The sequence below is a fragment of the Micropterus salmoides genome, unplaced genomic scaffold, assembly GCF_014851395.1.
Source record: "Micropterus salmoides isolate LMB-PRFRI ecotype aquatic unplaced genomic scaffold, ASM1485139v1 Ms_hic_scaffold_1, whole genome shotgun sequence".
NCBI classification, from domain to species: domain Eukaryota; kingdom Metazoa; phylum Chordata; class Actinopteri; order Centrarchiformes; family Centrarchidae; genus Micropterus; species Micropterus salmoides.
Window position 1 is genome coordinate 66,616,997 of NW_024040040.1, and position 13,970 is coordinate 66,630,966.

The window sequence follows — 13,970 nt, forward strand, 5'->3', positions numbered from 1 at the left end:
TCTTGCTGAAAATAAAAACACTGCACAAGTAACTTCTTTTCAGCACTAATATCAACAACGGATAGCAACAACAGTTAACATAACTACTCAACTAGAGGCAAACCAAACCAGATAACTAAAGATTTAATTAAACTTAATTAAATGCTTTGAGTCTTTGGAGACTGCAGTCTCTGGCCATTCAACGTTCAGTGTCTGGACCATGTCACACTTAGGTGAGACAAGGGTTTTCCTTTTTGATGTGGTGATAAAACAAAGAATAAGGTCAGTTGCCACGGAAACATGTGGGGGGGGGGGGCAGTTTTGATAGGCTGTTCAGGGAGAGGCCAATGGCTGGTTCGTGTCCCTTTGTCAGTTTAACAGTCAGGCCCCGCGTTATCAGCTTCGGAAACAAAATGGTGCCAGTTTTATGGTCGGGCTAGCACTTAGAGAAAGCAACTTTGACCCCTCCCCTTCTTCTCTGGGGAGGAGAAAGGAATTTAGGGGTAGAGTAGCTCTAGATTTATTCAATATAAAATGCACAAATCCACATTGTTGTTCACTACACAAGATAAAAGCATGAAAACATTGAAAAGACTAAAATACACGTTTAAGATAAATATAAAATTAGTAAAATAGAATAAAATAAAAGGGATAAAATAAAGTCAAATAAGATTGGGAAAGGCTCTCCTATAAAAGTATGTTTTAAGAAGGGACTTAAAAGAGTTCACTGACTCAGCTGACCTGATTTCCTCGGGCAGGCTGTTCCAGAGCCTCGGGGCCCTGACAGCAAACGCTCTGTCGCTTTTAGTTTTCAGTCGAGACTCTGGGACAGACAACAGACCTCTGCCTGAGGATCTCAAGGTATGTGTTCAAGTTCAGAAATATAACAAGGCGAGAGACCATGAAAAGCTTTAAAAGTGATCAAAAGAATTTTAAAGTCAATTCTAAAACATACTGGGAGCCAGTGTAATGAAGCTAAAATAGGAGTAATGTGGTCATATTTCTTTGTTCTGGTTAAAAGCCTGTCAGCTGAGTTCTGGACAGTCTGGAGTCGATCAATAGATTTTTGGGTTAAACAGGTGAAAAGGCTGTTGCCATAATCCAGGCGTGATGAGATGAAGGCATGTAAAATGGTCTCTGGTGTCCTTAGAAGTTAACATAGATCGATTTAGCTTTGTGGTGTACTACTCGAAATTTAAATTACTATCAAACCAAACACCAAGGTTCTTTGCCACAGGCTTAATGTGTATTTGCTAGGGAACCAGCAGATGGCAGTATTTGTTTTGCTATCTGCTGGGACCCAATGACCAGGATTTCTGTTTTGTCTGAGTTCAACTGGAGGAAATTATTTGACATAAGTTAGCTCAGCATTCCAGGGTCTGTGGATCTGACGGGCAAGTATATTTGTGTGTCATCAGCATAAATATGAAAAGAAATGCCATGTTTATGGATAATATGTCCAAGGGGAAGCAGATATAAGGAAAACAAAATAGGTCCTAAGATCGACCCCTGAGGCACACCATATTTAACTGGACAGAATGAGGAGACATAGTTGTTTACTGTGGTACTTCCTGAAACCAGACTGAAACTGAAACTTTTCAAATATTTTGTTATTTTCCAGTACAGTGAGCAGCTGTTTGGACACAATTCTTTCTAGAATCTTTGCAATAAAAGGCAGTTTTGAAATTGGTCTAAAATTATGTGGGAGGGAGGGATCTAAACCAGGTTTCTTTAAAAGTGCGTTCACGCAAGCCGTTATAAAATAATCAGGGACACAACCAGTAGATAGGGAGCTGTTGAAAACAGAGATCAAATGGGGCCCAACAGAATCTATTACTTTCAGTAAAAACTTTGTAGGTATTACATCAAGTGGGCTGGAGGACACTCTCTTTTGTGATACTGTTTTTAAAAGCTCAGACAAGTCGATGGGATAAAACTGGTTAAAACTTCCAGCTGAGGCACAAGGAGGAGTTGGGTTTACCAGCTGATCCACAGTCTTAAACAGAAACCGATGCGAGAACACACGGAGCTTGGTGAGGCTGCATGAGTAACAGGCGAATCGCAGCTAAAAACAATACATCTGTGGTCAGATATGGTCATGTCCACTGATTCCACAGAGGAAATGCTGACACCCAGGGTAAAATACCAAGTCCAGTGTATGACCAAGGTTATGGGTTTGCCCTTTGACATGTTGTTTGAAGTTAAAAGAAGTGGCCATATTTAAAAAAGTCAGTTGCATTAACATTGGTGAGGTCATCAACATGAATATTAAAATCGCTACAAAGAAAAATTCTGTCATAATTTAAAACCAGAGTAAATAAAAATTCAGGAAGTCCTGATAAAAATCCTTCAGGCGGTTTTGGGGGGCAATAAATTATAACAAATATGATAGATTGCAGCCCTCCAACTTTAAGAGTGAGGACTTCAAAGGAGGTAAATTCATCACAGCGTACATTTAAAATTTTTCCTATACACGCTCACTAACCCACCACCACGACCACTGACCTTCGGTTGACTAAAACAATCATATTGAGGCGGACACAGTTCAGCTAGCTGGCTATAGTCATTCATTTGCAACCAGGATTCAGTTAAAAACATAAAATCTAGATTTGCAGACAAGATAAAATCATTTAAGATAAAAGTCTTACTTGAAAGTGATCTCACATTAAAGAAAGCCATTTTAAATTAGTTTGTTCTGGGTGCTGGAGTTGGTGCAGTTGTCCTAATCCTTAAGAGATTACTAATATTTCTGTGTGGGATGTGCACATTTCGGTTTACCGGTCTATGCGTGATGATGACAGGAATAGAAGTCTGTGGAACAACGCTGGGAGCAGAAGGCTTTACATGCCAGCAGGTGGAGACAGTTGTTTGTGGCAGTGAGGCAGAAATCTGTTCAGTGACCGGTGGTGTGTCCAGGTGTGCTGCATGAATGATTAGTCATTCACATACGTCATGTGTGATGTACGTCAGATGTAGCCGGTGAAGGAGATGCAACAGTGACGGCAGGCACTGCCAAAAAGATCCGTATCAGGGAGACTCGAAGCCGCAGGTGCATCCGCTGGATGGACCTGAGTGTCGTCAGACAGGGCTGCATAGTGGTTGGAGAGGCCGATGTGCAGAGGAGAGGCAGCCCCATCCGAGCCTCTCTTGCAGCACGGACCACCACTTCAGCCCAGGTTGACTGATGCTTCGGAGTTGAGCAGGAGGAAAGCCTGGGAAGGTTAGAGGGGTCCCATAAAACGATGTCCTGGATGTTAGCAGTTGCGCTAAGAGAAACAATCTGTTTGGCTTGTACTGAAGCCACATCCTTAAAGCTAGTCAGCAGGGAATCTTTCTCTTTGAGTTCCTCTGAAAGTCGTCGGATGTCTTCCATAAGGTCAGCAATCTTTTTGTTCGCTTTCTTAAGGAGTGTGCAGTCCTCATGGGGCAGAGTTATCTCAGCTAGCATAACGTTAGTTGCCGGAGCTTTGTTGTGATCAGTAGCGTTGATCGCGTTTTTACGGTCATCGAGCTTAAAATCCATGTTGGATGACTAAAATCCTTGACCCACGAAAAACTTAAATAAAAAGGATATAAAAAATGTAACGAAAAAGTGTGGATCAAAACTGGATAATAGTCTGGTTTAAGACGGAGCTTCCGACAGATAGCTACAGACGCCAACGCATGCGCAGATTGCAGATTACGTCAGTAATTACGTCAGCGATCTTGTGACTTACCTTGCAGCAGCATGGGACAGCTTTAGATTTTAGTGTATATACCAAAAGCTAAAGTTAAAAAACTAATTTAATAAAAGCATCTAACTTTGAGCTTCTCCCACGGCTGAACAGCGTAGCTGTCAGAGCATAATCCAGTCCGACTACAGGTGTTTATTTGTCCAAAAACTGCAGCACTGCTCCCCGTATACTTCCCCGTTCTCTGTCAGCCAGTGGCATTTTGATTCCCCGCTCTCCCTGCCCTGGTCCTCTTCAAACAATGCCGGACAATCTCACCGCTGATAGGCTTTCGCAACATAGCGTCCAACAAATTTCTCGCTCAAGTTGAACATTTTTAATTTGTGTGGTGTCCGAACAATAATGTTGCGATGATGTGTTGAGAAGAAAGCCGCTTGACACTGTTCTTGATCATAAAAGTTTATTACATCAAGGAGTTCAGCATCAATTACAAGCTCTGCAGCAGCTTGGAGAGTGACCCAGCCCGATGGCCACTCTGTCTCTCTGTACATCAAACAGCTTATATAGGATATGTGCAGACATCTGCTAGATACCATAGAAGGGTTCAGTGCTATTCTGAGGTAACAAAACACAGGGTCAGAGGTCAAATTCTATAGAAGGGTTCACTCCCTATATAACCACCAATCACTGCTTACCCCTTAGGAGGTCACTGACCTTCTGCCCTGCTGCTACAGTGCTATTTTAAACTGTTATGAGTCAAATGCACATATATTGTACACTACACTTGTGCGAGCAAGCTAATGTCGCAACAAATGTATCGTCCGCACCGCCCAGAGCAAATTCGCATGAGTTGGCATCTTTGCATTGACTTGACTGATCGAATTTTTCAAGCCACCCAAAACGCTGGATTCACTTTCAGTGTGAACACAGCTTTAGATTTTAGTGTAACTCAAGTGGCCCGAACACACAGCTCTGTCTGATGCCAGTCACAAAACCACCTCCAAAGTTTCAGATGCTTCCACAAACATAAGGCAAGACAAGGCAAGTTTATTTGTAAAGCACAACAACAAGGCAATCCAAAGTGCTTTACATAAAAGCAACATTGAAAAAAAACTTTAAAATATACTTTTTTAAAAGGGTAAAATAGAATATGAAAACAGCGTACAAACACATAACTATTACTCATTTCAATACAACATTTAGCACCAAAGAAATCTATCCTCATTTTTGTTTGTTTATCTTTTCCAGATGCTCCAAAGCTTCCCTCTGTGTCAGTGAGTCCCTCTGCTGAGATAGTGGAGGGCAGTTCAGTGACTCTGACCTGCAGCAGTGATGCTAACCCAGCAGCTAAATACACCTGGTACAAGGAGAATGAAGACTCACCAAAAGCATCAGGACAGAACTTCACCATCACTGACATCAGAGCTGAACAAAGTGGGAATTATTACTGTGAAGCCCAGAACAGAAGAGGACGTCATAACTCCACCTTACATCTGATTGTTGTGGCAGGTACGTTTTTGCATTCAGCTACACACACACACAAATGTATCAGCTTGTATGTTTTCAGTGAGTGCAGGAAATTGTGGACCTCAGCTGGGGACATTACAGTGTTTTCTAACACAATTTTTCAAACTAGTGGCTATTTTTGAAAACCTCTACACACTAATCACAAAATCTTACACCAATAAAACAAAACATTATACATCCCTTGCAAAAGCAAACAATTCTTACAAAACTCTTCAGACTCTTTTTGTATTTTTGCATTAATACAGTAAACACAAATGCACTGTACTTGGTTCAGATCTGTCTCTGCTTTCTATCTCTGACCGTAGAGAGATAATAATCTCTTTTTAGAGAGAACATTCTGATCTACTTTGGCTTTTAGATTCTTCTTTGTAACGCTCCAAATCAGTTTCTTTACTCTTACTCTATGGGAGCAATGGGTCCAAACATGCTGTAACACTCTAATTTACTGTCTGTGTTTTCTTCTGTTCCCCATTTCTCAGGAGCAGGGAAATTAACAGTTGCTACAACAATCACTGTTGTTCTCCTGGTTATCATTTCCCTCTGTCTCTACATGTGGATCAGGTGAGCAGCTCTGTTTAACTGAATCATTGAACATTAAATCACTGAAGTGTCAAGTTTGTCCAACCTAAAACGTTCAGTCATTTATTTTCTTATTTATTCTCCTAACCAGGAAAAAGAGGGCTTCCAAGGAATCATCTGAGCCTGAAGAAAGACCAGACAACAGGGAACAGGTGAGAATAGTCACGGATCTTATTCAAGAAGTGCTTCTAGAAAATGAATCTGACTGAGAAGGACTTCATGTTTCTCTTTTGACGTCCTTCTTCACAGCAATGAATTTCTAATGGATCTGACTAAATTCCTAGTAGATCCAGAAGCTTTCCTACTTTTTGTCCTTTCCTTGTAAATTCCTTTACTTAGCTCTTTTCTGTAATGCACGGTGAAGCAGGGATATTTGTTCTATCATTACCACAGCTGTAGTTGCTTCAGTCTTTTCTGTCCTGGTTGCAATCATCTGTAAGAATTCACTATTCAAATGAAAAACCCACTCATGTAAAATATGTCTGTGCAGTTTCTACCTGAACAGCCAGAGGAGCAGGATAAGCTTCAGTATGCCAGCATTCACTTCACCAACAACCAGGCAGATCCTCTCTACTCCAACATCAGACCAGCTCGCTCCCTCAGACACACGGAGCAACAAGATTTCATGGAGTACACTGTTGTTAAATGTAAGAGTAATACTGTCCCGAGGTGAGCAGCTCTTCTCACATTATCCTCACTACAAGAGTAAAAAGGAAATAACTGTGAAATAAATGTGTTGTTTTTGCATTTTCCCTCTCTATTTTTACATTTGTAGTATCAAGTTTGGGATATGATGTTATTTATATTATTTCAAACAATATCCAGAGGTCAGGAAACTGGAGAGGATCCAGCTGCATTGTACAGCACCGTCAACAAAACCTAATGAACACAACAGATATTGCATTTATGATGTTTCTTTATAAACTTTTTTCACTTTCATTCATTTTTTCAACATAACATCCACCAGTATAGCAGTAGGGGTGGTGATGGAGCAGTGGATAAGACACATGCCTTTAGATTCCCACTGCGACACATCCACCAATGTGTCCCTGAGCAAGACACTTAACCCCTAGTTGCTCCAGAGGCGTGTGACCTCTGACATATTTAGCAGTTGTAAGTTGCTTTGGATAAAAGCGTCAGCTAAATGAGTAAATGTAACCAGTGTTCAGCTTAGATTTTTACTCTGCATGTGCAGCTTTAAAGAATGTGTAAAGTATTTTATGACTTAAAGCATTAACTTGAATATTATTTGTGTAACATGTTTTTTACAGTCTTTTTGAAAGTTCAGTATTCAGTGACCTTTTATCTCTGTTCTCTAACAACTCTCCATCCTGCCAAACCTCTTCCTGGAGACACCAAAATGTACCTGAATTAATTGTTAGTGCACCAGAGGAAGTTAAGCCTCTCAGACATAGGAGCTACTTTCAGAGCTAAACTTGTTTGTGTTTGTTTGAGTCTTACAGTTAGGACTTAAACACCCCTTATTTTTTGATGGAGTTTCATAAAACTCAGCTAGTTAGGAGCTACATGTTTTGTGCGTATGACTCTACTCTTAGTTCAGGAGTAGTAGTTACAGTGATATCCAACATCAGTAAGTCAAAATAAAAGTAAAGAGGTGCATTAATAACAGTAAAAGTAAGGCTGAGGCTGCTCCACAGTGTCTGTAAGTAAGTGAGGGAGTTTTGCATAATTACCTTCACAATTCTCTTATATCTCAGCTAATGTGTATATAGTCTATGCAGTTTTTTAATGGCTTCCTTCAGCAGTCTCTTGTGATGCTGTAACATGTCACTTCCTCCCAGAGATCAATAAAGCTGAAGATGAAACTACAGAGTTTGCATTTCTTTCCTCTCTAAATGACATTCGTTCTTTTCACATGACATTTCATGTGTATAAATGTCTGTGTCTGGATTGTTACCACACAGTGGTTTGTGGACTTTCTCGTATATTATATAGTCTATCTGAATACATTTAATGTGTACAGTAAGGCCCTGCGACCCTGTACACAGGATAAGTGGTTGACGATGGATGGATGGATGGATGGTGTACAGTAAGGGTTGCAGAGGAGGAAAATACATTCTTGGATTCAATGTGATATTCACTTGAATTATTCATCCCCATAGAAGGACGACTACTTGTCTCAACCTGTGGGCACTTTTAGCACAATGCAGTGATATCTGCATTTACTTTTATTTATTTACTTTTTTTATTAAATAAAAGATACTTTTATTTTTTTTAACACACACATACGCTTTAATTACTTGTTTAATGAAATGTATGGGGTTGATTGTTCTTATGTTGTATGTATGATGCTTTGGCAATATTGTTGTTACACATTCATGCCAATAAAGCTAATTTGAATTGAATTGAAATTGAATTGATATTTTGGTAGGAGGTGGGGGTCTGATAAAACTGATGCAAATCACTCAATCATTCTGCTTCTCTTCTTGTTGAGTCTCAAACAGTGAAGTCTTCAACCTTTTTAATTGTGTAAAATCACTTTTTCACTTGGATTTGCAGGAAAACTACCTGTTTTATTGCCAAGCAGAATGCTTGAGTCAGTGTCAATGCATTTCTTTCTCTTGAATATTAAGTCAAAATAATGAGCGAGCACCAGCTCACAATTTCTACTTAGGAAGTAAAAATTTATACTTAGTATCTTAAAATTTAGATTTTTTGTTCTTTCTATAATTGTTTTCACTTCCTGGCAGAAATTGATTTCTTTAGTTCAGAGCTCAAAGTAGTGCAGGGACCCTGGACCACCTAGAAATCTGTTTTTAATTGATGAGTTGATCTTCAAAAATTGTTCCATCTGCTGGATCAGCACTAGCCGAATGGACAAAATGCCAAAGCAACTTTAGGGTTTTGGTGTCAGATCTCCAAAAAACATTAAATACAAGGTTTCAGTAACCACTTTTACTAAAAAGTATGAAAAGGTGGTACTTTCCTGCTTCACCCCTAATGCAGAGACATTTTTATGTCTGAAATAAATATGCCTATGATATCATTAAAAACGGAAACACCTGATAAAATACTTATACTTCAGTTCTAGTTCAGTTACACTAGTTTCACTCTGTGGCAAATAGCTTGACTCCTCTGGAAGTAGTTTTGTAAATGTACAGTAGTTCAATTAAGTTCTACAAAAATAAATAAGTAAAATGAAGTCTGTTCTCTGATGTTGTTATGGATCGGATTTTGGATTCTGAAGTCACCTGTTTTTCAGTTGTACAGAGTCAGAATGGCTGGAGAGTGATTTACACTTCTACTCCGATCTGTGCCGTAAAAGGATCAACAGTGGAATTAGGCTGCACCTACATATATCCCTCCAGCTTAAATAATCATGATACCAAAGCTGAGGAAACATTCTGGTTTACGAAAGAGAGTAATAATGTTTATGTGGATCTGAGATCGGACCCGGAGTATTCAGGTCGCGTGACGTATATCTGTGATAAGAACCGCTGCACTCTGAGAATCACAGACCTGAGAGAGAGCGACTCAGCTGAGTACAAGTTCAGGTTCATAACAAACCAAGAACGTGGGAAATATACTGGTTTACCGGGAGTCACTCTGTCTGTCACAGGTAACAATTTAGTTCCCAGTATTAAACATCTTATGAACGTTAGTTGTGTGTGTGTGTATGTTGGCAGTTCAGTCTAAAATGAAGCCTTCTTATTCACGTATTCAGATCTCCAGGTGCAGGTGACCAGATTAGACATCTACAAGACTTCTAACTGGGCAGAGCTGGAGTGTCTCAGCAGTCTCATCTACCTGATCATCTGTCCTATGTCTGGTATAAAAATGGACAGTACAGGCATGGAACATCTACTTACTCAGGCTCCTTTGATCCTGCAGACAGCTTTTCCTGTGCTGTAAATGGGTATAAGAACTCCCGCTCTCCTTCAGTCTGTGAGTTTACTCCACAGTCTTCCACTAACATAAAACCATCTGGTGGATCTGTTTAGCTAATGCACTGCACCATGAATGTACGTGTCTGTAATATGTGAGACAATAATTGCCTTGCCTTGTACAGCTTAGTCTTTCATTTTTATAAAATATTAAAATCTATCCTCTGCTGTTATAAATCTGACTGTTTTCTGCTCTGTGTTACAGTGGTACAGAGTCAGAATGACTGGGGAGTGACTTACACTTCTACTGAGATCTGTGCCTTGAAAGGATCAACAGTGGACATAAGCTGCACATACAGAAACCCATCCTGAATAAATGACGACCATACTATAATCTGGTTCACAAAAGAGAGAAATGATCAATATGTGGATCTGGAAACAGATCGTGTGCAGCATCAATGTGGAAACAACTTCTGCACTCTGAGAATCAGAGACCTGAGAGAGAGCGACTCCGCTGAGTACAAGTTCAAGTTCAACACGTTAACAGGGACATTTACTGGTTCACCTGGAGTCACTGTGTCTGTCACAGGTAACATTTTCACTGGAAGACAGTTAGTGTGTATTTTGTCTTAGCTAACCTTGCATTTTAGAGATTGTTTTATGTTTTTTGTGTTTTTAGTGTACTGTATATAGTGGCCACACTTTTTGTATTTCTTTCTGTTTTTCCTTTGTTCTTGGGTTGTTTGTGTGATACTTATATTGTGCCCTGACAAGTTTCCCACTTGGGATAGTAAAAGAACTGAACTGACTGTCAATTCTAAAAATAACATTTCTGTTGGTTAATCCCAGATCCACAGCTCCAGGTACATGTGAGGAGATCCACAGTCAACCAGTATTCTAACTGGACTGAGCTGACCTGTCACAGCAAGTGTCGGCTGCCTGATCGTCCTTCCTACATCTGGTACAAGAATGGACAGAACATTCAGGAAAATAAAGTTTATTTTCATGCATTTGTTCCTGCAGACAGCTATTCTTGTGCTGTATCAGGATATGAGCTGTTCCCCTCTCCTTCAGTTTGTGAGTTCACTCCTAATTATTCCACTAAAATAATGTAATCTGGTTTAAAAGGTTTCACCAAAATAGTCAAGAACAATTCAGTTTTACCTTTTGCACATTTTTTAGTTCCTCTTCATAAACATGATCCATTTATTATGAACAAAATGTATTTTCAATCAGGCAGTTTAATTCATTCAAGCTTTTTGTTTTAAGTTTTAAAATCTCCAAAACTTGGAATGGAATAGTTAGTCCCATTTAAAAAAAAGTAAAAAGAAAAACAATTTTGCTATAAAGGTGTGTGAGAGCAGAAACACACGTAGAGTCTTCAGAATCTTCATGACAGCATCAATATCAAACATAAAAAACATTTAGAATGTATTGTGTTTTACTTTCTTTAATTTTCTCTTGAGTAAACAATTATCTTTGTAATATAAAAACTTGTTTTACAAAATCATTGTCATTTTGACTCAAAATGTTTAAATCTCCTGCAGATGCTCCTGCAGAAGCTTCCCTCTGTGTCAGTGAGTCCCTCTGGTGATTTAGTGGAGGGCAGTTCAGTGACTTGTAGCTGTGATGCTAACCCAGCAGCTAACTATATCTGGTACAAGAGGAAGTTCAAGTCCAGACCATGAACGTCAGAGAGAATTATACATGACATTCCATCAAACTCATTTTTGACAGCTATTTCCGGTCCCACCACCCCCACCGGATGTCTGTATGTAACTGATAAGAGGGGGTGCATCCGGTCCCGCCCCAACCGGAAATATGTCTGTATGTAACTGATAAGAGGGGGTGCATCCGGTCCCACCCCAGCCGGAAATATGTCTGTATGTAACTGATAAGAGGGTTGCGTACATCCTTCCATTGTGTGTTTTTCATTGATTTAAAGACTTTATTAAGTAATACAACTTGAATGAATTAACTAGGAGGTGTTTGTGACAATCATTAAATCATCATTAAAAAAGTATAGCAGTGAGTTATAAGTAAAAGGAGGAATCTCCGGGGCCAGCAAAGGATCAGTAGGAGGTTTCTTTGGAATCAAGTCAGTCTTTATTATTAAACAAGTGAAGAATAAATTGAAATAATGACAGTAAAGCAGTAAAATGGTATAACGGTGAGTAAAAATTAAACAGCATTATAAATTACCTTCAACAGCATGCAGCAAAATAAGAGTGAGTTCCAAAATTAAACTTTGTAAAATCTTTGCTAAAGCTTTGTGTGACAAACTTACCATCATTAAAGAACTAAAGAATAAGATGAAATAATTACAGTAAAATAGTATAACAGTGAGTTAAAATTAAACAGCATTTTTTAATTACCTTCAACAGCATGCAGCAAAATAAGAGAGTGTTCCAACTTACTTTGCTAGTGCTTTGTCTTACAAACTTGCCATCATTATCACTCCAAAGCTGTAGCCTAGTCTTAAACTTGTGAGTCTTAAAACTTTAATCCTTCTAGAGTCTGTGTTCCTTCTTCTCTGTCCTCTCTCTTTCTGGTGTAGCATAGGCTGTGGGGTGAATTGAGGAATGTGCTCCACCCCCCGCACCTCCCTCTGTTTTCTCAACAAATCGTGTTGGGGAGTCGTGTAACACCTCCCTCTGTTTTCTCAATGAGGCGTGTTGTGTGTTTAGCTGCCATCCTCAGGTAATCTTGTAGACCAGTTATTAACTATGGTTATCTATAACCCAGACTCCGGATGTTAAAAAACGGTCTGGTTTTATCAGACAGAGTTCGTGAGTTCGTTTTCGAAACAGGAAGCTATTTTTATCAGCCGGAGACAAGAGTTTAAATAATAATCTGGTTGTACCAGAAGTAACGGCCCCAACCCCACATGCAGAGCAGCACTCGTGTGTTTGTTTGTTTTTTTTTTGTTTTTTTTGTTTTTTTCTTACTTCTATAAGTACCCTACCAGAAATCCTGAGGTCTTCACACTAGTGACCTGAAACCAGAGCGATGACCCTTCAAAGAGAACACGGTACGCATTCAGCCTTTCCTCCGCAACTTAAGAAATAGCAAAAATCGACACTTTGTATTTTCATTCCTGCGTGTTTTCAATTAACAGTTTTTGACTTAATCGACAATGGGCTTCATTCAACCGAATATCAACTTGAAGGTAAGAGGGCCTTCTATGTACTAGAGTGAAATAGAAATGTTCTAAATTTTAAAGTGTACTATCCTGATGTGTATTTTGTATATTGTTTTTTACAGATTTGTACTCAGGCGAGGAAATAGGTTCTACAAGGGAGAATGGCATTCCATCAGAGCAGGTTGTAGATCTCACAGGAGAAGTCGGTAAGTAAGGTTACCTTAACTTTTAATCAGTGTGTAGGTTTTATTTATTTATTTACAAACTTTTACGCAGATGTGGTAACAGTACTCTTTTCTTTCATTACACCCGCAGATGGTGCGAGCGATTGTGAACGGTACTTTATGCAGGGTCTCTCCCCTACCTTTTACGAGGAGAACGGTCCGGTTCCGGAATCGGATCAGCCCTCTGTTTCAGTACCGCAAGCGTACATAACACCGGGGTCCCCGGAACACGATGAGCCGGATGTGTCCCCGGAATCACCCGTCGATGATGTAGAGCGCTCCAGTCAGGCCGCAGATGGGAGGTCACGTAACGGATCACCGGTAGAAACGCGGGGACTGACAGCGGGATCAACATCCGGATCCACGGACCTCGGAAAAGGGAACACCGTAGAAGGCTCATTTCAACCAGCAGTAGCAGTAGCAGTAGTAGGAGCAGCAGTAAGTAAATTGTTATAACGCTCAAAAACCATTAACCTAGCAAATATGCAGTCATAAAAAAAGTATAGCCTATATACACAGTTTCCCGTGATACCATGTTGCTGATTATTAGGCTATACAATTAATGAGTTAAAAGTATTCCACACTATTTTCTCAAATACAACAGCATGTCAAATGTTCTATGCAGCAAGTAGTCTTATGAGTTAACCTGACTCTAAAAGCTATTTTGCTTCTTTTTCATAAAGTAGGCTATTACTGTGGTGTTTGTTTGTTTGTTTTGCACTTCTACAGTGTTTTGGTACTGATGTCTGACATTCAGGGTATTTAGTTACAAGATAATGTAAGAATAAAAAAAAAAAACTAGTTTGCTTGTTTGCTACAAAGTATTAATGAAGTATTTTGTAGGGGTGATGCCTGACTTTCTGTATTAAAATACACAAAAGAGGTTAAAGTGTCTTTGTTTTTGTCTCCCTCCAGCAAACAGACCCTGACGACCCGTGAGAGGCTGTCAGAATTGCTGTCGGACTGCCCATGAACAACTAGTTTTAATGAGTAATGCTTTCCG

General features: G+C 39.6%; 1 pseudogene; it reads left to right on the forward strand.

The window, feature by feature from the left end:
* Positions 1-9,554: 9,554 nt before the first annotated feature.
* LOC119892337 overlaps positions 9,555-13,970 on the forward strand; it is a 73,570-nt pseudogene continuing 69,154 nt past the window's right edge.